Source organism: Globicephala melas, chromosome X, assembly GCF_963455315.2.
Source record: "Globicephala melas chromosome X, mGloMel1.2, whole genome shotgun sequence".
NCBI classification, from domain to species: Eukaryota; Metazoa; Chordata; class Mammalia; order Artiodactyla; family Delphinidae; genus Globicephala; species Globicephala melas.
The window spans coordinates 111,062,009-111,086,919 of record NC_083335.1 but is presented as its reverse complement, the minus strand read 5'-3'; the positions used below and the strand labels follow the sequence as shown (position 1 = coordinate 111,086,919).

Sequence of the window (24,911 nt, the reverse complement as noted above, 5' to 3'; positions counted from 1 at the left end):
GATTTTTTTTTAAATGGTATTCACCAATAGTGTTAAAAATCCATAAAAAAGATCCATAATGATAAGGATTGAGGGGTGAGAAAATCCATTTCATTTAAGAATGCCATTTATTAATGACTTCTTTAAGTCAAATGATACATTAATGCCAAATTGCAAGAGGGTAAGGAGAGAGTAGATAGAGAAGATCTGGATTGTGTCATTTTTCTCTTTTGAGAGTTGTAGGAAGAGTAGATTTGATTAAATATTTTCTGGGTAGGAATACCCATATTTTCCCCTACTAAAAGGCATTCTTTGGATGTTTGTTATTACTTAATATTCACAAATTTGTCTTTTGTTATAAGCCTTCATTTTTAGCAAGCAATATGCATTTTGGATTAATGATTCCATTTTTCTTTTTCAGATTAATTTTATTTTTTCACCAAAAAGCTGAATGATGATTTGGTTACTTTTTTTTAATCAAACTATTTTGAGAAGATGCTTGAGGAAAAGTCAATGAACCATTATCAATTTAACAGATTATTTATAGTTGCCATCTAAAACCATACAGTTATTTTCTACTAGACCAAAATAAACTTATTTTTTCAGGTTGTTGCCCACATTAAATAAAACAGATGTTTTTCTTTAATTTTTAGTTTTAGGTTTTACATGTTATTAGAGTTTTTAAAACTTAAAAAAGATGTCAACAATGAGAAACAGAATATATGGGATATTATTTACTTTGTCATTTTATTCCTCCTTATTTAAATAAAAATAAGATGTGGTTTCTTGCTTTTGTGTGCAAAATTCCTAGCGTTTGAAGAAGATTGTAGCGAGGCTTGGGGTTTTTCATAAAGATTGTAAGAAGCTGGAAGTATTTCAGTATTAATTGATTATTTTATCATAATCTTTTTTTAAGTAATTGCACTGTCTGAAATTATGTGAATTTACTGCAGGTTATGAAGATTAATGAGATATCAATATTAAACTGGACTTCAGGTCAGGAACAAAGATAGTAGGAATCATTAATGGGGGAAAACATCTGCCTCTTCTTACAGAGGCACTCATGTAGAACCATTACTTCTGTGTGGTTTCCTCTCTTGACCGGGTTTTTGTTTCTGATCCAATTGACTGTAGAACAGTCTCTGGAACACGACAGAAGTCTCACCAGAATCATACTTCTTTGTACTATAATATTTTGTATTTCCAATTCTGCTAGTCTGTTGATATAGGAAAAACTACCCATGTTTCTGTTGTCTTGTTATCAGTAAAAGAAACAATGGCTCAGGTGTCAATTTCCAGTTGAGTCTGACTTCTTCAGGGAACCAGAAGAATCTGGGGCTTTTGCAGGCTTCCTGGTTGCCTTTATCCTCATCGTCCTAATCTGGATTTTTTTGTTTGTTTGTTTTTTAGTAAATGAGATAAGGGAATGGTCAAATTAGAACTAGCCCCACTACTAGCTCTGCATGCATTGTCTACATAGAAGACTTTACCTCATTTGTCCTTCTTATAGTGACTCAGTCCCCCCCCCCCCGACTCCACAGCCCCCCAGTCTAGAGGACGAGTTGGCTGGAGCACTAGATGGACTTTAAAGTCCCCTTTTCTGCCAATCATAAAACATAATTATTTCCTTCTTTAAGAGAACATTCTTGGGACTTCCCTGGTGGTCCCATGGTTAAGACTCTGCTCCCAATGCAGGGGGCCCGGGTTCAATCCCTGATCCGGGAACTAGGTCCCACATGCCTGCACACCACAACTAAGACCCGGAGCAGTCAAATAAATAAATTAATAAATATTAAAAAAAGAGAGAGAGAGAGAGAACATTCTTTCTACATCTTCTTAAGATGAGTAATTTCATTAGTCTTTGATAAATGTCTCTGCTTAAGGGATTTAACTAGTTCTTTAATGTGACTTTAAAATTTCAGGAACCAAAAATGAGTGTGAATCATTTTTCTACACAGCCTGAAATATATATTCACTGGAAATATAAGAAAAAGAACTGATCAACAAATGCCCGTATAGTGGACACTTTTAAATAGTTAAGCATAACTCTTTATCAGTTGTTGAAATCAGTAACTGGAAAGTAGTACGTGGGGATCTATTTTTATATAAAAAGTAACCCACCCGTGAAATACCACTAGAAGCTATAGTTCATATTCTGCAGTGCTTTTGAGCTTTACTATTTCTTTTTTTTTAATTTATTTTTATTTATTTATTTTTTTTGGCTGTGTTTGGTCTTTGTTGCTGTGCACGAGCTTTCTCTAGTTGCAGCAAGCAGGGGCTACTCTTTGTTGCAGCACGCGGGCTTCTCATTGTGGTGGCTTCTCGTTGCGGAGCACAGGCTCTAGGCGCACAGACTTCAGTAGTTGTGGCTCATGGGCTCAGTAGTTGTGGCTCACAGGCTCTAGAGTGCAGGCTCAGTAGTTGTGACGCACGGGCTTAGTTGCTCCATGGCATGTGGGATCTTCCTGGACCAGGACTCGAACTCGTGTCCCCTGCATTGGCAGGCAGAATCTTAACCACTGTGCCACCAGTGAAGCCCACTATTTCTTAATTTAAAGGTTTGTTTCCTATGTTAAAGCATTTTAATTAAAAAAATCAAATTAAAATTTTTTTCTACCTCCTGTACTTAAAGCACTGTGTTCTAGGCATGGTATTACAAAGTAAAATTCAACCAAATATTTGTTTAAGAAAAATCTATTGAGTGCCTGTGGGCCAAATCTGGCCCGCCACTTATTTTATGGAACATAGCCATACTCGTTCATTTACGTATTTTCTATGGATGCTTTTGCGCTAAAATGACAGAGTTAAGTAGTTGCAACAGAGACCGTATGACATACAAAGCCTAAAATACAGTGTTTATTTTGTGGCCCTTCCTAAACAGAAAAAGTTTGCTGACTTCTAATGCTGAGCAGCCCTAACTAGGAGAATACAGTGGAAACAGCATAGTGGCCTCAGTGGACCAACAATCTCAGTTTCTGTTTGTCTCTTTGCCCTTGGTGCTCTTGGAGTCTGAGGAATAGAATTAATAAAGTGTGGAACTTCCACTGAAAATTACTTTTCCCTTGAGCTGGGCTTGGGTAAATCTTTTGGCTGGCTAAGTAGGAAATTTTATATTGGTTACCTCGTTCATGATCAACTGTCAGAACGGAGAAGTGGACTTTGCTAGGAACTGGGCATACAGAGACACATACAATCTATTCACCCTGACTGTGTTCCATCACTGGCCTGAATAGCTCTCTTTTCATCCAAAATGAATACAGAGAAGAAAACAGTCTCCACTGAGACTATGAAAGATTACTTGAGTTCAAGAGAAGGACATTCGCACAAATATGAAGAGTTAAATTCTTTGGAAACAAAAAAACTTGAGATAGCTTCCTAATATAATTCAAGTGGCCATAAATGAGAAATTAAGTTAAGAAGCAATAGTAATAATCTCTGTTTCAAGTACCTCTTAACTTCCAGGCATTGTGCTATGCTAGGTGCTTTTTTTTTTTTTTAATATAAATTATTTATTTATTTATTTGTTTTTGGCTGCGTTGGGCCTTTGTTGCTGTGAGCAGGGGGCTACTCTTCATTGAGGTGTGCGGGCTTCTTGTTGCAGAGCACAGGCTCTAGGTGTGCAAGCTTCAGTAGTTGTGGCTCGTGGGCTCTAGAGCGCAGGCTGAGTAGTTGTGGCACATGGGCTTAGTTGCTCCACGGCATGTGGGATCTTCCCGGACCAGGGATCGAACGCGTGTCCCCCTGCATTGGCAGGCGGATTCTTAACCACTGTGCCACCAGGGAAGTCCTATGCCAGGTGCTTTATTTTCATTACTCTTTAGATCCTCATAGCAACTATAAAAGTTAGAAAGAATTACCTTCCTTTAACATGAGGGAAACTGATGCTCAAATATAATAGGTTAATTTCCTGAAGGCCATACAGGTTAGTAGGTGGTAGAGCCAGGAAGTAAGCCTCATAGGCCCATCTTCTTTTTTTGTTTTTTAATCGATGAATAGTTGATTTACAATGTTGTGACCTTTTTTAAAAAAAAATTGAGGTAAAATTCACGTAATGTAAAACCAACCATTTTAAAGTGTACAATTCAGTAGCATTTAGTACATTCACAATATTGTACAATCACTACCTCTGTCAAGTTCCAAAACACTTTTATCACCCCAAAAGAAAACCCCATACCCATTAAGTACTCACTCCTTGTTTCTCCCTCTCTCTATCCCTGGCAAACACCAATCTGATTTTTCTATAGATTTACCTATTCTGGATATTTCATATAAATAGAATCATATACAATTTGTGACCATTTGAGTTTGACTTCTTTCACTTGGTGTAATGTTTTTGAGGTTCATCCATGTAGCCTGTATCATTACTTCATTCCTTTTTTTATGACTGAGTCATATTCTGTTGTATGGACATATCACATTTTGTTTATCCATTTATCTGTGGATGGACATTTGGGTTGTTTTCACCTTTTGATTATCGTGAATAGTGTTGCTGTGAACATTTGTGGTCAAGTTTTGTTTGAGTCCCCGTTTTCAGTTCTTTTGGGGTATACGGCAAGAAGTGGAAATACTAGCTAGGTATATGGTAATTCTGTGTTTAATTTTTTTGAGGAACCACAAAACTGTTTTCCTCAGTGACTGCAGCACTTTACATTCTTGCCAGCACTGTACAAAGGTTCCAATTTCTCCACATCCTCGCCAACACTTGTTTCCTTATTTTTTTTATTGTAGCCATCCTAGTTGATGTAAAATGGTATCATTTTGTGGTTTTGATTTGCATGACACTAATGATTAGTGATGTTGGACATCTTTTCATGTGCTCTTGGCTATTTGTATGTCTTTGGAGAAATGTCTAGTCAAGTCCTTTGCCCATTTTTTGATTAGGTTATTTCAACCATTTGTTGAAAGGACTTCTTTCTCCATTGGATTGCCTCCGCTTCTTTATCAAAGATCAGCTGTGTTTGTGTTGAGTCTAGTTTGGGGTTCTGTGTTCTGTTTCATTGATCTGTGTGTCTATTCTTCACCAATATCATACTGTCTTGATTTACTGTAGCTTTGTAGTAAGTCTTAAAGTCAGGTAGTGTCAGTCCTCCAATTTTGTTGTTCTTTCTCAGTATTGTGTTGGCTATTCCAGGTCTTTTGCCTTTCTATTTTATCTTTTAAATCAGTTTGTTGATATCCACAAAATAGCTTGCTAGGATTGGGATCACATTGAATCTGTAGATCAAGTTGAGAATTGACATCTTAACAATATTGTGTGTTCTAATCAATGACCACAGAATATGTCTCCATTTGATTTTTCTCTCTTTGATTTCTTTCAACAAAGTTATTTAGTTTTTCACATACATATCTTACAATTGTTTTGTTAGCTTTATACCTAAGTACTTTTTTTCTTTTGGTGATAATATAAATGGTATTGTTTTTAATTTTTAAATTCCAGTTGTTCTTTGCTGGTATATAGGAAAGTGATTGACTTTTGTATGTTAGCTTTGTATCCTGTGACCTTGCTAGAATTGCGTATTAGTTCCAGTGTTTTTTTGGGGGTAAGTTCTTTGGGATTTTCTTCATAATCAGTCATGTCATCTGCGAACAAAATAGTTTTACTTCTTCTTTCCCAATCTGTATACCTTTTAATTCCTTTACCTGTCTTGTATTAGTTATGACTTCCAGTACAATGTTTAATACAGATGGTGAGAGAGGACATTCTTGTCTGGTTCCTGAGCTTAGTGGGAAGGCATGCAGTTTCTTACCATTAAATACGATGTTAACTGTAGGTTTCTTGTAGATGTTCTTTATCAAGTTGAGGAAGTTCTCTCTATTCTTAGATTGCTAAGAGTATTTATCACAAATGGGTATTGGGTTTTGTCAAATGCTTTTCTGTATCACTTGGTATGATCATGTGGTGTTTTTACTTTCATCTGTTGATTATGAATTGATTTTAGGATGTTGAACCAGCCTTGCATACCTGGGATAAATCCCATGTAGTCAAGATGTGTATTTCTTTTTATACATTGCTGGATTTGATTTGATAATATTGGTTGAGGATTTCTACATCTGTGTTCATGTAGTTTGCCTTTCTTTAATGTCTTTATCTAGTTTTGGTATTGGTAATACCATACATAATGTGTCCTCATAGAGTAAGCTTTGAAGTGTTTCTCTACTTCTGTTTTCTGGAAGAGATTGTAGAGAATTTCTTCCTTAAATGTTTCGTAGAATTCACCAGTGAAACCATCTAGGTATGGGACTTTCTTTCTGGGAAGTTTATTAATTATTGAGTTTCTTCCATAGATAAAGGCCTATTCAGATTATCTATTATTCCTTGTGTAAATTTTGATAGTTTGTATCTTTTAAGGAATTGGTCCACTTATCTAAGTTATAAAATGTGTAGGCATAGATTTGTTCATAATATTCATTTATTATCCTTTTAATGTCCACGTGATTGGTAATGATGATACTTCTTTCATTTCTGATATTAATAATTTGTGTCTTCGCTCATTTTTTTCTTGGTTATCCTGGCTAGAGGTTTATCAATTTTATCAGTCTTTGCAAAGAACCATCTTTTGTTCCCATTGATTTTTTTCACTACTGAGTTCCTGTTTTCAATTTCATTGATTACTGCTATAGTTTTTATTGTTTTATCCTTTTATCTATTTGCTTTAGTCTTAAGTTGTCCTTCTTTGCCTTATATCCTAAGGTAGAAGCTTAGGTTATTGATTTTAAGTCTGTTTTCTTTTCTAATATATGCATTCAGTGCTATAAGCTTTTCTCTAAGCCCTGCTTTTGCTGCATCATACAAATTTTGATTTGTATTTTCATTTTCATTTAGTTCAAAATATTTTAAAAGTCCTCTTTAGATTTCCTCTTTGACCTATGTATTATTTAGAAATGTGTTGTTTAATGGCTAAATATTTTGAGATTTTTCCGTTTATCTTTTTGTTATTGTTTTCTAGTTTAATTCCATTGTGGTGTGAGAAAATACTTTGTATGATTTTTATTCTTTAAAATTTGCTGATTTGTGTTTTGTGGTACAGAATTTGGTCTATCTCGATGAATATTCCATGTGAGCTTGAGAACATGTATTCTGCTGCTGTTGGATGAAGTATTATGTAAATGGCAGGTAGATTTAGTTGCTTGATAGTGCTATTCAATTCACCTATCTTTATTCTCTTTTTTTTTTTGCCTACTGAAAGGGGGTGTTGAAGTCTCCAACTGTAATAGTGGATTTGTCTATTTCTCTTTGCAGGTCTGTTGCCTCATATATTTTGTTTTGTTTTTTTGTTCAATATTTTTATTTAATTTTTTAACAGACAATTTACATACCTCCCCCACCCCTTCCTTTAAGTTAGTGTGACAATTTTCCATAATAAACTGCTTAAAGAGAAGCTTTGGTCAAGAATGGAATGAAATAGCAAAAGAAAAAAACAAAAAAAAACACCCCAAATCACTGCTGCTTTTAAAAAACCAACACTTTCACCAATTACACTCAAACAAAACACAGAACAAGGTTTGCGCCTTATGCGTCTTCAGTGTTTCCTGGAGGCTGGCTCTCCTCCCCATCATGCGAATGGTGGAGTTGCTTGGTGCAGCCTATCTGTCCTCATGCTGGATCTGGGAGGCTCGCTCAGCTTCACATTATCCAAAGGCCCTGGATAGAAGACTCTAAGGTCTTGAAATCCCAAATGGTCATGGCTCCGTCAATGCCAGTAGTGCAAAATTTGCGACAATCTTGATTGTCCACCTCATAAATAGACACTTGAGTGATGCTGTTCTGGTGCAGCGTCTCCAGGGCTGTGTTTCGGTCCTTGGTCATGGCCCACTTGTCCGTGTTGTGGAAGTGCTCCATGGCCGACATGTTGCGCTGGATGCTCTCTTTCGGGAGGTCTAGCTTGGAGACGAAGGTCAAGCAGCCACGGTCGTCGTAGTTAAAGAGCATGGGGCAGCAGTCATGGCCAGCAGGCACAACGCTGTTCTCTGAGCCGAACGACACACTCAGGAGGGGCAGGAACTCTGTCTTCAGAGTTGAGACCTGCACGCTTTTTGAGGCATCAACAACAGACACGGTGCCGTCGTGGCTGACCCAGGCCAGGCGGCTCCCGCTGGCAAAGAAGCTGACCCCATTCACCCAGCCGCCAGTGCCACTGCCACCAAACTCTGACATCAGCTGACCAAAAGGCATCTTGCTGCCCCAGGGTGTACTGGCGACCGTGGAGTGAATGGGTTTTTTTATGTGCTTGCTTACCCACCAGTCATTTTCTGACTCGAAGTAACAAACAGAAATGAGTTGTGCTCTGCTGCCTGCAGCAAATTTGTTCTCTCGCGGGGACCACTTGACAAAAGCGGCTGCGCAGTTAATTCTCAGGATCACCAGGGTCGGCTTCCAAACTCCACCTTTCTGACCCCAGACGTAGGCATTGTGGTCAGCCCTACAAGTGACAATGCGGTCACTCTTGGGAGCCCAGTCGATACCTGTGATGTGTCCGTTGTCCTCCTTGAACTCATGAGCTTTCACCCACTGGCTCCCGTTCTTATAGATGTGGACTTCATGGTTACTGGGGCTAAGGGCAATCTGGGTACGATCCCTGTTCCAGGCATGGCACGTGATTAGCTCTAGTAAAAATTGGTGCAGGGACATTATTCTTAGTGTTTTCGAAGGATAGACAGCTGGGAGTCAGGGCCATCCAGACGGGCTCGGAGCGTTGAATTCACAGACTCTGGTCAATGGACACCAACAGGCTCTGGCGGACGCGGGTGGAGGACCAAGGCCCAGAGGGAGCCCCTTGTATATTTTGATGCTGTCTGGTGTGGTGCATACATATTAAGGATTGTTATGCCTTCTTGGAGAATGTATCATTTTCTAATGCCCCTCTTTATCCCTGATGATTTTTCTCGTTCTGAAGTCTACTTTGTCTAAAACTGATATAGCTATTCCAGCTTTCTTTTGATTAATATTAACATGGTATATCTTTCTTTATCCCTTTGCTTTGAACCTAGATGTATCTTTATATTTAATGTGAGTTTTTAAAATCTACTCTGACAATCTCTTTTAGTTGGTATATTTAGGCCATTCACATTTAAAGTGAGTATCAATATACTTGGATTAATATGAACCATGTTTGTAACTTTTCTATTTGTTATACTTCTTTTTTTTAAACAATAACAGGTCCCCTTTTTCTTCCTTCCCTGATTTCAGTTGACCATTTTGTATGATTCTGTTTTCTCTCCTGTCTTAGCATATCCATTATATTTCTTTTAAAAAGGGTTTTTAGTTGTTGCTCTGGAGTTTACAGTGTATATTTACAACTTATCATCTAAGTCCACTACCGGATAACTCTACTCTGCTTCTGAGATAGTACAGGTACCTTTCATTTTACTTATCCATTTGCTATAATTAGCAAATACGCTATTACTGTTATTACTTAGAACAGTTATCTATTAAGAATAGGAAAAATAGATTTTATTTTACCTTCATTTATTCCTTCTCCAATGCTCTTTCTTTCTTTGTGTAGACCTGACTTTCTGGCCTATGTCATTTTCTTTCTCTGAAGAACTTTTTAAAACAGTTTTTACTAGGCAAGCCTACTGGTGACAAATTCCCTCAGTTTTTGTTTATCTGAGAAAGTTTTTATTTCTCCTTCACTTTTGAAGGATAATTTCACTGAATACCTTCTAGGTTGGTGTTTTTTTTCCTTTCAACACTAAATATTTCACTTCATGGCTTCTGACAGGAAGTCAAATGTACTTCTTATCCTTGTTCTCTATAAGTAAGGTGTTTTTTTCCCCTCTGGCTTCTTTCATGATTTTCTCTTTGTGTTTGGTTTTCTGTAGTTGGAATACGATATGTTTAGGTGTAGAGTTTTTGGGTATTTATCTTGCTTGGTGTGCTCTGAGCTTCCTGGATGTGTGATTTGGTGTCTGTCATTAATTTTGGAGGATTCTCAGCCATTATTCCTTCAAATATTTTTTCTCTTTTGTCTCATTATTCTTCTGGTATTCCAGTGACACCTTTTGTAATTGTCCCATAGTTCTTGGATATTCTTTTCTCCTTTTTAAAATTCTTTTTTCTGTTTGCATTTTAGTTTGGGAAGTTTCTCTTGACATATCTTTAAGTTCACTGATTCTTTCCTTGGCCATGTCCAGTCTACTGATGAGCCCATTAAAGGTATTATTCATTTTTGTTATGGTGTTTTTTGTTTGTTTTGTTTTGCGGTACGCGGGCCTCTCACTGTTGTGGCCTCTCTCGTTGCGGAGCACAGGCTCCGGACGCACAGGCTCAGCGGCCATGGCTCACGGGCCCAGCCGCTCCGCGGCATGTGGGATCTTCCCGGACCGGGGCACGAACCCGTGTTCTCTGTATCAGCAGGTGGACTCTCAACCACTGCGCCACCAGGGAAGCCCTGTTATGGTGTTTTTGAGTTTTAGCATTTCCTTTTAATTCTTCCTTAGAGTTGTATATACTTACATTACCTGTCTGTTCTTGCATGTTGTCTACCTTTTCCATTAGAGTGCTTACCATAGTAATCATAGTTGTTTTAAATTCCCTGTCTGAAATTATCACTGGTAATCCCCAAACCTGTGCCATATCTGAGTCTTGTTCTGATGCTTGCTTAATCTCCTCACACTCTGTTTTCCCTTGCCTTTTAGCATACTTTTTAGTGTTTTTTAAAAGCCAGGTAGGATATATTGGATAATAGAAATGGAGGTAAATAGGCCTGTAGTATAAGGTTTCATGTTAATTTGGCTAGGAGCTAGGCTGTGTTTAATGTTTGTTGTAGGTGTAGATGCCAGAGGCTTCTGTTTCCTCTAGTGTCTTTATTTTTAAAATTTTCTCCCCCATTATCTTTGGGTTTCCCTAAGAAGTCCTTTTTAAGTAGAGTCTGTTTCTTGCAACTCTTTCCGTTGTAATCCACTGTTACTGGATTACTGTGGAACCTTGGTGATGTGGTGGTAGAGTGTGGGGAAGGGCAAGTGTTTTATAATCTTAGGACCAAGTCTTAGTCTTTTGGTGGGCCTGAGCCCTGGACTGCAACCTTCAGAAGTATTTCTTAGCCTTCCCCCAACCCCTGCTTCCTTTAGGTGAAACAAGTCTAGAGAAGTCTGTGTTGGCTAATTTCCCCTCTCCCAGGACAGTATAGAAGGCTCTGGTATATTTTCCCTTGGAGTGTTGGCCTTTGCTATGGAGAACCTTCTGGGTTTATTTCAAAACTGTTACTTTTTCCCATGGGTGTATTTCAAAATCGTCACTTTTCTCTTCCTCTTACCCAAAAGGGGAGGAGATTGTTCTTGTATCTTCACAGTCAGAACCTGGTGAGGTTCCTGGAGGTAAAGCCATGAGAGTATAGAGGCTCTCCTAAGATCGGGCCCCCAGGAGTTCTTACTCACAAGCCTTTGTCAAAATTACGATTTAAGTTTTCTTACTAGTGTATTAACTCCAGCACCTTCTGCTCCAGGTAAGCTGATCTTGGATGTGATTCTCTGTATTTGCCTGTTTCTCCAGATTTCAAGAGTTCAGTTTGCCCTGTGTCCTCAATTCTCTGATAAGCCTAATAAAAGTTGCTGATTGGCAGTTTGTTCAGGTTTTTTTTGTTGTAAGGACATGAGTGACAATATCGAAGCACCTTATGTGTTGGAGCTGGTCCTGAAATCTTATATTTATATTTTTAAATTGGAAATACCTTGTCCAGTTTAAAAATAATGTTCAACAAGAGGCTTTTAACTTGCCTATGAGCCATTTGCTTAGCTAGATCAGTTATTTTCATCCCTTTGAATCTCAGATCTGTATATTTTCAAAGTGCTTAGTAAGAACTTTTTCCAGGCAAAATATTTGAAAATGTTGAGAACTTTCATGTAGTTCTAGAAAATTGCTAATAACTTTATCCTAAAGTAACCAGAATTATCGACCCCCCCCACCCCTCGCACTTTTTTTTGTTTTATCAGGTACCTTTAACCATGCTAAAGTAGTTTCAGGGATTATTTTCTTTAACCTTCATTTGTTGTTATTTTACCCCACTTGTTTTTGAAGAAGTAACTCAATTTTTAAAGGCACTTTGAAATCTCTGGAGACTAAGCATTGGTTAAATTTGAAAAACTAATGAGAATAAATGCCCAACTCTTATGCTGCAAATGGTCTCTTTTCGATTAACCTTGATGAATGTATTAATCATAAACTATACATCTTGGTGATTTTAGCTTAATAGGATTACTTTCAGAATCTGTGTGATAGAGGACAGTTTGGCTAAAATGTGTTATTTAAGCAACTGAGAAAGCACTGTGTGTACTTTTAAGCCTTATAATTTGATTACTTGCTAAAAAATTGCATTTTGGGAGGCTTCAGTTCTTATCCTTGGAGAACAGTTGTAACCAACTTTGGGTAGTTGAGGCATTGTAAATTGTATTAACCTTGCCCCCCCTTTTTAGGTTTCATTTTAAGTTTTATTTTTCTTACTGAATCTACTGTGAGGAACAGCCATTAAACCAAGAAACAAATAAGCTGTATGGTATTTAAGATTGCTTATTAGTAGGCAAATTCATATTATTTTTACTTTAAGAAATATTTTCCTCTTTTAATTTTCCTGATTGTTTAAAATGAATACCTTTGGGAATTAAATTTTTTAAAGTGGGAGAATTAAAATATAAATATTATGAATGTTATCTTAATATACTAAATAAAGTTTGTTTTAAAAATGATGAGTCAGTGCTGTATTGAGATAATTTGGTTGAAAATAATTATTTTTGCCATGTAATAATCAGTTAGCTGTGGTCCTCCGTTTTAAAGTAAGATCTGTTTGTCTGGCGTGCTCCGAATTAGAGGCAGAAACTTTTCCGTAGGCTTTTTGCTCAGAGACGTTTCTTAAAAAGAAAGAGTGCTGTCAGGAGGAAATGGAGAAAGAAGAGAAGGTCTTCAGTAGTGGCACAGCAGGTGTATGTTGTGCCCCATGTCAGGTTCCACCCACTCTCAACAGATTGGTGGATGGTATCAGAGTTGCTCCTCTTGAGATTTTTTTTTTAAAAGCTCTTGAGAAGAAACCCACAAGAATGAACACAGTGTGTCAGCATTTTAGTCTTAACAAAAAAGCTTCCATGTGCTAACAATTCAACTGAAGATAATGGTCCACATTCAGTAAATAAGTATTTAAATTGAGGCCCCTGTTGGCAGAGACCTGACTTCAGTTCTCAGATAAGGAGAGAGTAGCAGCTCTTCTTTTTTAGTCCTGATCTTGCTACTACTCCCTGCTAACTGGAATGGCAGCTACCCTTGCAAAATGCCCCTTTATTCACCACAGCGTTCAGGACCACAGCACTAGTATAGATTGCATATTTCCCTCTCCAGAGACTCTCAGGATCAGACCCATGATTCTTTTCTTTTTCAAAAAAAAATTAATTTATTTTTTAAATTTTTATCTTTGGCTACATTGGGTCTTCATTGCTGTGCGCGGGCTTTCTCTGGTTGCAGAGATCGGGGGCTACTCTTCATTGCAGTGCGCGGGCTCTCGGCACACGGGCTTCGGCAGTTGTGACGCACGGGCTTAGTTGCTCTGCGGCATGTGGGATCTTCCCGAGCCAGGGCTCGAACCCCTGTCCCCTGCATTGGCAGGCAGATTCTTAACCACTGCGCTACCAGGGAAGCCCAGACCCATGATTCTTGACATCCTCTTTTACTTTCTGTCACCACCGAAACTCACTGGCCGTCCATTAGCCCAGAACCCTTGTCTCTGTACTGATCTGTACATCCCTCTTTTACATCCTGGTTCCTCCCACAACCCTCCCACTGTCCCCTAGAGCTCCTGAACTGCCATTAATAATTTCTCCAATGGCCTCAATCTTGCCCCAGCCTCACAGTGTAATTTCAGTTTCTGCCTCTGGGATTCTCTGCTACTGCCAAGCAGATGCCTGAGGTAGCCCCCTCTGGCACCATTCTGCTGCCTCTGCCTACTACCTGGTAACCCTGCTGCCTGCTTTTGAGCTAGCTCCTTGAGTACAGTGAGTCCTTCCCTCTTCAAATTTTTGCCCATGCTGCTGCTTCACATGCAGCGGTTTTTCCAGTCTTTGCTTGGCTGACTCTATACATTCTAATCTGGGTTTCCTTGTGGTAATCTCTGTTGGTGCCTATTTGTTTCCTTCTTGGCACTTATTTAAATTTGCAATTGTATATTCACTTACTCACTTAGCCTTTTTCATTGATTCTAAGATATACATTTACCCCCACATTTCTGAAATTGGGGCACATCTTACCCTGGATACCTTGATTGCTTTCTGAATGGTAAATAAAATAATGGTTTATCTTACAATTAATTGTAATTAAAAAATCAATAAAATACTGTGCTTTTGATTATCTGTTCCGCTAGTTGATTGTGAGTTCCAAAGGAATCACAGTAGGAACCAGTGCCTAGTACAGTACCTGGCATCTAGTAGGCACTCCATAAATAATGCTTGGATGAATATCATTATCTGTTTGGGAGATGATGGCTCTGAAAAGTCTGAAGATGAATCAGTCAGTATATGCATGTAAATTTTTAATTCAGTGTCTGTGTTTGAGTTTTTAATCTTTGGAGATTGCCTTATTCTGGAATTGAAGATATTTAAATGTGTCTATTTTGTTCCCCTATTTCTGTAAATTGTCCCATTATCAATATATGTACATCCTTATTTAAGAGTATTTACTCACCATGTATGAAAAATGAATCTACATAAGCTTTTATCAGGTATCAGCAATTGCCTTTCATTAGGGGGAAGAACGAGGAAGGTACCAAATAGTAGCAGACTTGTGAGCTTTAGACAGTTTTGAGTTCTTGAACTTGCTTTTTCATTTTACTTCGTCCTCTAAGGAGTGCAGTCACTTGGCGTGCCTACTTCACTTTTGAGGGAAAGAACAGCAAACAGGCAGCATGAGTGACTGGAGTGCCTTAGGCTAACTCCTCGACAGGGTTCAAGCTTACTCCACAGCTGGAGGGAAGGTATGGCTCTCAGTCCTTTTCATTTTCTGAATCCTGCTACTGGGTACAGCAGTTGAGTTAACCTGGGATGATGAGTAGTTTGCCTTTTGTTGTAACACTCGACAGCCTGGTTGTGAAAACGTCTGCTACGATAAGTCCTTCCCAATCTCTCACGTGTGCTTCTGGGTCCTTCAGATTGTATTTGCATCTGTCCCCACACTTCTGTACCTAGCACACGTGATCTGTGTAATGCGAAAGGATGAGAAGTTGAACAAGAAAGAGGAGCAACTCAAAGTTGCCCCAACCGATGGTGCTAGTGTGGAGGTGCACTTGGAGGAAATTGAAATCAAGAAGTTCAAGTATGGCATTGAAGAACATGGGAAGGTGAAAATGAGGAGGGGCTTGCTGTGAACCTATACCATCTGTTTCTTCTTCAAGATAGTCTTTGAGGTGGCTTTCCTGCTGAGCCAGTGGTACATCTATGGCTTCCGCCTGAATGCGGTTTACACTTGCAAGCGAGACCCCTGCCACGTCAGGTGGACTGCTTCCTCTCTCGCCCCACAGAGAAAAGCATCTTCATCCTCTTCATGCCGCTGGTGTCCTTGGTGTCTCTTGCCTTGAATATCATAGAGCTTTTCTGTGTCTTTCTTGAGAGCATTAAAGACCATGTGAAGAATCCAGAGCGTGAGCCTTACCACAATACATCTGGTCTGCCAAGCCCCTCCAATGGCTCCTTATCAACTGTTGCTCTCTCCACCATGTCCCTTCACAGGGACAAGCGGGTTCCTGGAGACAGAAACAGTTCTTCCTGCGACAGTTACAGCAAACAAGGAAGTGAGCAGAACCCTGCTAATTACAGCACATAGCCAGTTCGAATGGGACAGGCAGGAAGCACCGTTTCTAACTCACATACACAGCTTTTTGATTTCCCTGTTGACAAGCGGAATTCTAAAAAAAATCTAGCTACTAGACACTGGCCATTGCAGCCCAGCAGCAGTTCTGCAGAGCCAGCAGTCATGCCAGCAGCAGTGTAAATGACCTAGAAATCTACACACGTGGTTGAAAGCATTACAATTCTGCTCAATTGTTAAAGAAAAGGAAAGTGCAATAGACAGTATACTTTTGTTTCAGTGGAGGTGGTACTCAACAACCTCAGTGGTGAGGCTTAGCAGATACAAAGACGTTAGACTACCACGGTTCTTTTGAGGTGTCTGGGATAGAAGGATGAAGAGAGAGGGATTAACAGGGATACATGTTCATATTTAAAATGGTTGACTCAGCTTGCATTCTAAGTAAAAGTTGCACTAGGTGATGCATAAGTAAGGCCTTTTTCTCTCCCATATTCCCCTAGAATGGTTCAGTGTATGTGAAAGTGATAGATATTTGCCACGTATTGGTATAAACAGATGCAGTATAAACTCACAAACATAGATTTTAAAATAATGCTCACAGTGTTCAAATTTGAGCTTTTCTCGTGGACTTTTTGGTGTGGGTCAAAATGATGTTTGCATTACATAATTTCTACTGTGAAAATAAAGCACTGTTTTTTTCCTAACCCCCCCCCACCCCTAGTGTATCCTATTAGATACTGGTTCTATTCATTATAATTTTTTCTCTTTTGTAGAAAGATGTCACAAATGATTTCCTTTTTCTGAAATGTAATCATTGATGGTTGAATGATAGAATTTTAGTACTATAAACAGAACTCATTAATGTGAGAAATTTAAAAGAAATGCTTAGAGCTGGACTACTAAGTGTTCTTACCTGAATTTTGCAGTAACTGACAGTTCTTGCCTTTATCCAATTTAATAAACCGTACTGAATAAACATTATTTCAGAACTTATATTCTTTTGAGTTTGACAGTCTGTCTTTTGGTGTGGCAAGCATTTTTGATATTTGTCCTAAGATTTTATTTGGAATGCAAGAGAGGTTGAAAGAGGTTTGAGTATTATCCATGTAACTAATTTGTTTGAAATATATACCAAAGAAATCTAACCATTTCTTCAAATGTCTTTTTTAAAGCTCATCACAGATGATTGGTGAAAATGCTGAGCTTAATACTTTATTCTTGCATGGCAGCTACATAAGCAGTTTTGTACAGTGAGAAATACTAATTTGTTTAACATTTCACATTGAACTACTGTCATGTTCAGCTTTATTGCATGCAATGTAGACCTAGCCCATCATATATTCTAGAGAGTGTTCTTTGTTCAATAAAGTTTTAAGAGAGCAATCTGCATCACTGCCTTCTCTGAGAGCTTCTGGCTGCACTGATCTTCCTAGTCTTTTGAATTCTTCACTGGTACATCTTTATCTAAGCAAAATACGTGAGAATAGATTTTTGGAGATGGAATTGTGGAGACTATGTTAGAGAAGGTTTTAGTATTAGCATTTTTAATTATATGTAGCAGGATCACGGATATACTTACTACTTTCAGATGTGCAAAAAAATGTAGCTTCTTTGTTTTTCTTCTAACTGATCTACTCTTCATCAGAAGCTTCCTTCCACCCAACGGCACCCGGGGAAGGTGAAGCTGGGGACAGCATTAAGCCTGCCAATCCATCTGACTGCATCTTGCTCTGACAGTCTCATTTGGAAAACCCATTCTCTTGGTTTAGTCAAGAGTGTTTCACATTTCCTCCTCACAAACCTTTTCTTGAGGAAGAATCACTATTATTTTCTAATGGGGTGTGTGTTTCTGTGGAAGACTGCAAAACTCTTGAAACCTTGGAATTAGATTGGACACTGCCACCCTCACTTCCTGTTTCACATTAATTTTCACCTATTGCTTGCTTGATTTTCTTTAAATTTTTATCTTGAGATACAGATTCACATGCGATTATAAGAAATAATAGATTCCATATATCCTTCAACTCATTTCTCCCAATAGTAATATCTTACATAATTATAGCAGAATATCATAACCAGAAAACTGACATTGATATAATCCATGGACCTTACTCAGCTTTCACCAATTTTACGTGCACTTGTGTGTGTGTGTGTGTGTGTGTGTGTGTGTGTGTGTGTGTAGTTCTATCACTTGTATAGATTCATGTGACCACCACAGTCAAGATATAGAACAGTTTCATCACCAGGATTCCTTATGCAATCTTTTTATAGCCACAGCTGCATCCCTCCCTTCCCCTCTATCTGTCCTCTGGCAACCACTGATCTGTTTATCTCTGTAATTTTGTCATTTCAAGAATGCTATTTAAATATAATGATATAGTATATAACCGTTTGAGATTGGCCTTTTTCACTCAGCTTAACTCCCTTGCAACCCATCCAAGTTTTTGTGTGGACCAATAGTTTGTTCCTTTTTATTGCTGAGTAGTATTCCACAGAGTGGCGGTGTCACGGTTTATTCACCTATTGAAGGACCTTCAGGTTGTTTCTAGTTTTTGGCTATTACAAATAAAACTGCTTTGAACATTCATGCACAGGTTTCTTTGTGAATGTGTTTTCATTTCCCTGGAATAAATGCCCAAGAGTGTAATTGCTGAGTTGTATGCTAAATGAGCATATAGTTTTGTAAGAAACTAGCATACTCTTTTTCCAGAGTGGTTTCTATTCCCATCAGCAATGTATGACTGGTCTCGTTTCTCCATGTGCTCACCAGCATTTGGTATTATCACTATTTTTTATTTTAGCCATTCTGATAGGTATGTAGGTGATCTCATGGTAGTTTAAATTTGCATTTCTGTAATGGCTAATAATGTTGAATATCTTTTCATGTGCTTATTTGGCATCTCTGTATCCTCTTCAGTGAAATATCTTTTTGTGTCTTTTGTCCATTTTCTAGTTGAATGTTTGTTTTATTACTGTTCAGTTTAAGGAGTTTTTAAAATATATATATTCTGGATTAAAATCCTTTGTTGGATATGTTTGAAAATATTTTCTTCAGCTTGTAGCTTGTCTTTTCATTGCTTATTAATAGGGTCTTTCACAGAGCAGAATATTTTAATTTTGATGAGGTGATTTAACAATTTTTTTCCTTGTATGTATTGTATTTTTGGTGGTAAGTCTAAGAACTCTTTGTCTAGTCCTTTATCCTAAAGATTTTCTCCTTTGTTTGCTTCTAAAATTTTATAGATTTACATTTTGCATTTAAGTCCGTGATCCATTTTGAGTTAATTTTTGTATAAGTTGTTTGAGAGATGTAGGTTGAGGCTTTTTGTTTTTTGGCTTGTGGATGACCAGTTGCTATAGCACCACTTGTTGAAAAGTCTCTCCTTCCTCCATTGAATTTCTTTTGCAGGCAAAAATCAGTTGAGCATAATCGCGTGGCTTTATTTCTGGGTTCTCTGAGGTGTCCCATTGATCGATGTGTTTATCCTTCTGCCAGTATCATGGTGTCTTGACTACTGATATGTAGCTCTGTAGCAAGCCTCAACATCAGATATAGTGATTCCTCCCACCTTATTCTGCTTTTTCGAAATTTCTTTAGCTATTCCAGGTCATATGCCTTTCAATTTCTGTTTTACAATAATCTTTCCTATATCTACAAAACACTTGCTGGGATTTTGATAGGAATTACTTTAAATTTATACATCATTTTGGGGAGAATTGGCATCTTGTTGAGTCTTCTGATACATGAGTACAGTATGTTTCTCAATTTATTTAGGTTCTCTTCAATTTTTTTCATTAACATTTTATAATTTTCAGGATACAGATCCTATAGCTATTTTTTTAGGTTTATATTTCATTTCCTTGGAGCAATTGTAAATGGTATTTTGCTTCTAATTTCTGTCTCCACATTTTTATAGTTTGTATATAGAAATGTGATTGATTTTTGTGTGTTTATCTTGTATCCTACAATCTTGCTAAACTCACTAGTTCTAGGAGTTTTTTGGTGGATTCCTTGGGATTCTATATGTAGACAATCATGTCATCTGCAAATTGTGTCCATTTTATTCCTTTGTTTACAATGTGTTTGCTTTTTATTTCTTTTTCTTCGCTTATTACTCTGATAAGAACTTACAATACTGTGTTAAGTAACAATGATTAGAGCAGACTTTCTTGTCTTGTTTGCAATCTTAGGGAAAAAGCATTGTCTTTCACCATTAAATATGATGTTAGCGGTAGGGTTTTGTGGATGATATTTATCAAGTTTAGGAAATTACCTTCCATTCTTAGCTTGCCAGAGAGTTTCTTTTTTTTTTTTTAATCACGAATGGGTGTTGGATTTTGTCAGATTCTTCTGTTGCATGATTTTCCTTCTTTACCATGTTGATATGGTTTTCAAATATTGAATCAGCCTTGCATATCTGGAATAAATCCAACTTGGTCATGGTGCGTACTTCTTTTTATATATCGCTGGATTTGATTTGCTAATATTTTGAGGATTTTTGTGCCTGAGTTCATGAGCGATATCAGTCTGTAGTTTCCATTTTTTGTGCTGTCTGACAGGGTTTGGGTATCCACATAGTAGTAGCCTCATAAAATGAGCTAAGAAGTGTTTCTTCCTCTTCTAATTTCTGGAAGAGATTATGTAAAATTGATGCTGATTCGTCTTTAAATGTTTGGCAGAATTCTCCAGTGAACCCATCAGAGCCTGAAGAGTTCTTTTATTGCAAACTCTAAAATTACAAATTCACTGTATTTAATAATTTTCTGACTATTGTTTATTTCGTCTTGGTTAAGTTTTGGTAGCTTGTGGTTTTCAAGGAATTGGCCCATTTTTTTGTAAGTTGTCAAATTTATGAGTGTAAAATTTGTGGTATTTCTTTACTATCCTTTGAATGGCTACAGGATTGTAGGCATCTCCCCTATTTCATTCCTGATACTGATGATTTTTGTCTTCTCTCTTTTTAAAAATCTTTATCAGTCTTCGTAGAGGTTAATCAACTTTATCAATTTTTTTGTGGAAACAGATTTTGCTTCATTGATTTTTTTTTCAGTCATTTTCCTCTTTGAAATTTCATTGCTTTCTGCTTTTATCTTTATTATTTCTTTCCATGTTGCTTTGGGTTTATTTTCTTTTTCTAGTGTAGAGGTAAGAATTTAGATTATTGATTTGAGACCTTTCTTCTTTTCTAACATATGGATTTAGTGCTATAAATTTCTCTCTTAGTATTGCTTTGGCTGCATCCCACATATTTTGATATATTTTCATTAAGTGATATGAAATTAAAATTTCCTTTAGACTTCTCTGTATGATGGCTGCTTTGAAATCTTTATCGGATAATTCTGACATCTCTGTGTTAGCATCTCGATAGTCTTCTCTCATTCATGTTGAGGTTTTCCAGGTCGTTAGCATGACAAGTCATTTTCTATTGAAACCTGGACATTTTGGACATTATGTCGTTAGATTCGACCTTATTTAATCTTCTGTCTTATCTGGCCTCCTTTGACATTCCTCTGGCAGGGGAGGGGGCACCAGATGGGGATGGAAATTTGGTTTCCTCAGTTCGCCTCCATTGACACCCACTGGAGAGGGGGCTCCTTGTGACTGGTGTGGTTGGGAGTTGGGCTCTCCACTAGGCCTCTGTTTGTAATAGGGGCTGGGTGGGCACACTGCCGAGAGCACGTGGCCATTACCGCACAACTGTTAGCGCGCGAGCCTTAGCGTGGTGGTTAGAGGTCGAGCTCTGCCAATGGTTGGCCAGACAGTGGTCCTCGCGGTGGAGAGCGCGATGAGAGGCAGATGGCGGCTGTCAGGTGAGCTGGGGGCCCAGGGGACAGACTGTGGGCTGTGTCCCAAAGGGCTCCCGAGCCCTCGCCACGGCTGCCCACTGGCCAGGCCCAGGCCTTGAGGCGACAGCAAACCTGTCCCCCATCCCCGCCTCTTTGACCTAATGGCGGTGGCGGTCTCCATGGGTCACAGTCCATAGGACCCGCCCCCCCAGCCCCCTTTGGGCGGCCTGAGGAGCCTGAGGGCCGGCTGAGTCCTGGATGCCTGGCTCCCTCAGTGATGACGGATGGGTGGGCGCCGCCAGCTGAGAGCTGCCTCTTCAGCTGGACCTGGGCACTGGTGGGAGGACCCAGACTGGGTGCTGGACGAACGCTCCCGCTCAGGGACCCCCTTTTCTTAGCCAGGGCCTGGACCTTGGAGGGCGAAGGTCGATCCTTGGAACCTTGCCCTTTCTTGTCAGAACAGGGAATAGCATTTGTTTAGGTGGAGGTTTACAGGAACATCATGACCTGACCTCAAGAACAAAGGATCTGACACCAAGAAGTTTGCAACAACTAACCACACCCCTCCCTCACCTTTCTTATAAAAGGGCTTTGTTGAAAGCTTTTGGGGAGCTCAGGGTTTTTAAGGCATGAGCCACCCATCTCCTTGCATGGCCCCGCAATAAACCTTTCTCTGCTCCAAACGCTGACGTTTTGGTATCGTTTGGCCTCACTGCGCGTTGCGCACACGGACTTGCATTTGGTAACATGTTGACCACCCTGGTTAGGAGGGGCGGGAGGGGCAGGTGTGCCTTGTTACTGCTCCCCACGTGGCCTCCACTGACACTACCCTGGCAGGGGACTGGGTCTGCTTCCCACTCTGCCTTTGCTGGTGTGAATGGAGTCACAATTTTTACTGTTTCATCTGGCTGCAGTAGAGTGGTTATTGTCTACAAGTTTTCCATCTTGCTAGGCTGCTCCTTTTCTGGTCTTTTAGTTCGAGAGAGCAGGCTTTGGTTGGGGCTATTTTTTGTTTGTGTCATGGGCATTTTGGGGTTGCTTGTTGAAGTAGTTTTATTAGAGGTGCTTTAAAATCCTTGTCAGATAATTCCAACATTTATTTCATCTTGGTGGATGTCTCTTTTCATTCAAGTTGTGACTTTCCAGGTCCTTGGTACAAGTGATTTTTTATTCTATCCTGGTCGATTTGTATATTGTGAGACTCTGGATCCTTTTTGATTTTTTTTTGCTAAGCAGGCAGCCTCCCTGTTGTGGGATTGTGTGAGGGTCGGGTGGGGGGTGTATGTTCAGTTTCCTGCTTGGACCCCCTGATACCACCTCTGCAGAAGTGTTGCTCTTACTCCCACTGCCTCCTTGCAGATAGATGGGGCAGGTGTTCAGCTCCTCACTTGGCCCGGTTAATACCTTCCCAGAGAAAGTGGACCACTAATTCGCACTGCCTCTGCTCTGTCCTGCAGACACTACCCTCGCAGGGGCGCCAGCGTACTGTTGCCTGCTTCTGCCTAGGGGAAGATAGAAGATCAGCTCAGGGGCTGGACCCACCAACACCACAAGAGGGGAATGGAGCGCTGCCTGCTTCTGCCAGGCTGGGGATGGAAGATTAGGTCCCTGCTTCCTCGGGGGGGGGGGGGGGGAGACAGTGTGTGTGTGTGTGTGTGTGTGTGTGTAAGAGTGTCTACCCGCTTAGCCCCACTGAAACCTCAGTGGGGTGGTGGTGCAGTTTTTCCATTCATGTTTGCCTGAGTACGGTGAGTATTGCCAGAAAAATTTTCCATTGTTAGCTCATCCTTTTCTTGGTCTTTTAGCGGTGGGAACAGGCTTTTCTTGGCACTTTTTTATATTTGTCTCTTGTCGGTTCCAGGTCAGAGCCTTCTGTGGCACCCTGTTGGGCATACATGGGAGACAGTGTGGAATCCCAGGGAACTCACTGCCGTGGTGTTCCTCAGGTCCTGAAGTCTCTAGGCGCTCGTCCTCCTGCTTTCCACCCTTTCTTCCTATCTTTGTGTGTTATGTACAAGGGTTTTTAGTTTTAAGAGGAAGGACCTGGGAGAAATGGGGCTACTCCATCTTTACTAAAAGTACAAGTTTTCGTGTGTGTGAAAATTCTGTAAACACCATTTATGTGATAATAAACATGAGTTCATTCTTCATATATACCACATATCAGACACTGTGATTGAAACTTAGTCCTTACCTTCAGAGATCTCACAGTTTTATGGAGTCAAAGTCCTGTGAAACAGATTTTAATTTGCCCCATGGCATTCAGGTAGAAACACAATTTTTTATTTTAGAAATAAAACTAAATCTAACTCCACACCACCTGGCTTGTTGGTATTACTGGCGCTCCTTTACTTCCCATGGACTGATACAAGCCTCCTTTGTTTTATGACATACCAGGCAAATGGGGCAAGGGGCGTAGTCCTTAGTGCTTTGTTGTTACCATGGTTACCATTGCTTGTTACTCAGGTTACCATTAAACCCTTTGCCAGGAGCTGTGCTCCAGTGGGCATTGGTTCCCTGGCCTCAGCTCTCCAGGCTCTGGTGCTTAGTCATCAGTCTGGAGGGATGTCTTCAAGCACCCCCACTGTCCCAAGTTCTGGACACTCCTCTGCCTCCTGCGGAAGCTGCAGCCCGGTAATCCTCCCAGTCCAGGAGGAGTGTCAGCTTTCTTTGGCATTAGCGTATTGGACGGGAAGTTTGGCTTTACTGGGACTTTAGTGGACTTTATGTAGTAAGGACTGTTAGTTCTCTCCAGGGTCAGGAGAAGCCCCTCAGGGACAAATCCCATGCTCTTGGCTTTCCTCTGGAAACTTGCTTTAGTGATCTGGGAATGCCCCGCAGCAGAGCATTTTGAACTTGATGATGGTAATAACGGTAATAACATTTAGCTCATGTGCTGTTCTGAACATTTTCCTTGTATCCTCTCATTTAATCCTAATAGCAACCTCAGGAATAAGTGATATCATTAGAGCCAGTTTTCTGGTCTAATGCTCTGCTAATTGATGCTTTTCCATTAGACAAAAGAAATTGAGGCACCGAGAAGTTAACAAACTTGCCTAAAGTCTCTCAATTAGTAGATGGTAGAGCCAGGATGCAAATCCAGGCAGTGTGGCTCTGGATCTGAAGTGCTCACACTTCTTCTGGATGTGTGACATCCTTTGACTTTCAGTTTGCTGTATTATTATTTGTTTGAAATCAAGATTGTGTCTGAAAGAAGTGCTTCTGGGCTTCTGAAAATTATCACAGAATTAAATGTAATTAAACAGTGTTGCTAATTAGAAACACTTTTTGTTTTCTTTCATATGAAACCATATAGATAGATCTGGCAACAGGAGTATGAAAAATAACCTGTCCATATCTTATATTT

The 24,911-nt window shown here is 39.4% G+C and overlaps 1 protein-coding gene and 2 pseudogenes across 4 annotated transcripts in view; 2 read left to right on the top strand and 1 right to left on the bottom strand.

The window, feature by feature from the left end:
• Positions 1-24,911, top strand: part of CDKL5 (cyclin dependent kinase like 5) — a 182,716-nt gene that overhangs the window by 63,838 nt on the left and 93,967 nt on the right. The window lies entirely within an intron of this gene.
• Positions 7,593-8,568, bottom strand: LOC115845632 (actin-related protein 2/3 complex subunit 1A pseudogene; annotated as a pseudogene).
• On the top strand, positions 14,859-15,940 carry LOC115845634 (gap junction alpha-1 protein-like; annotated as a pseudogene).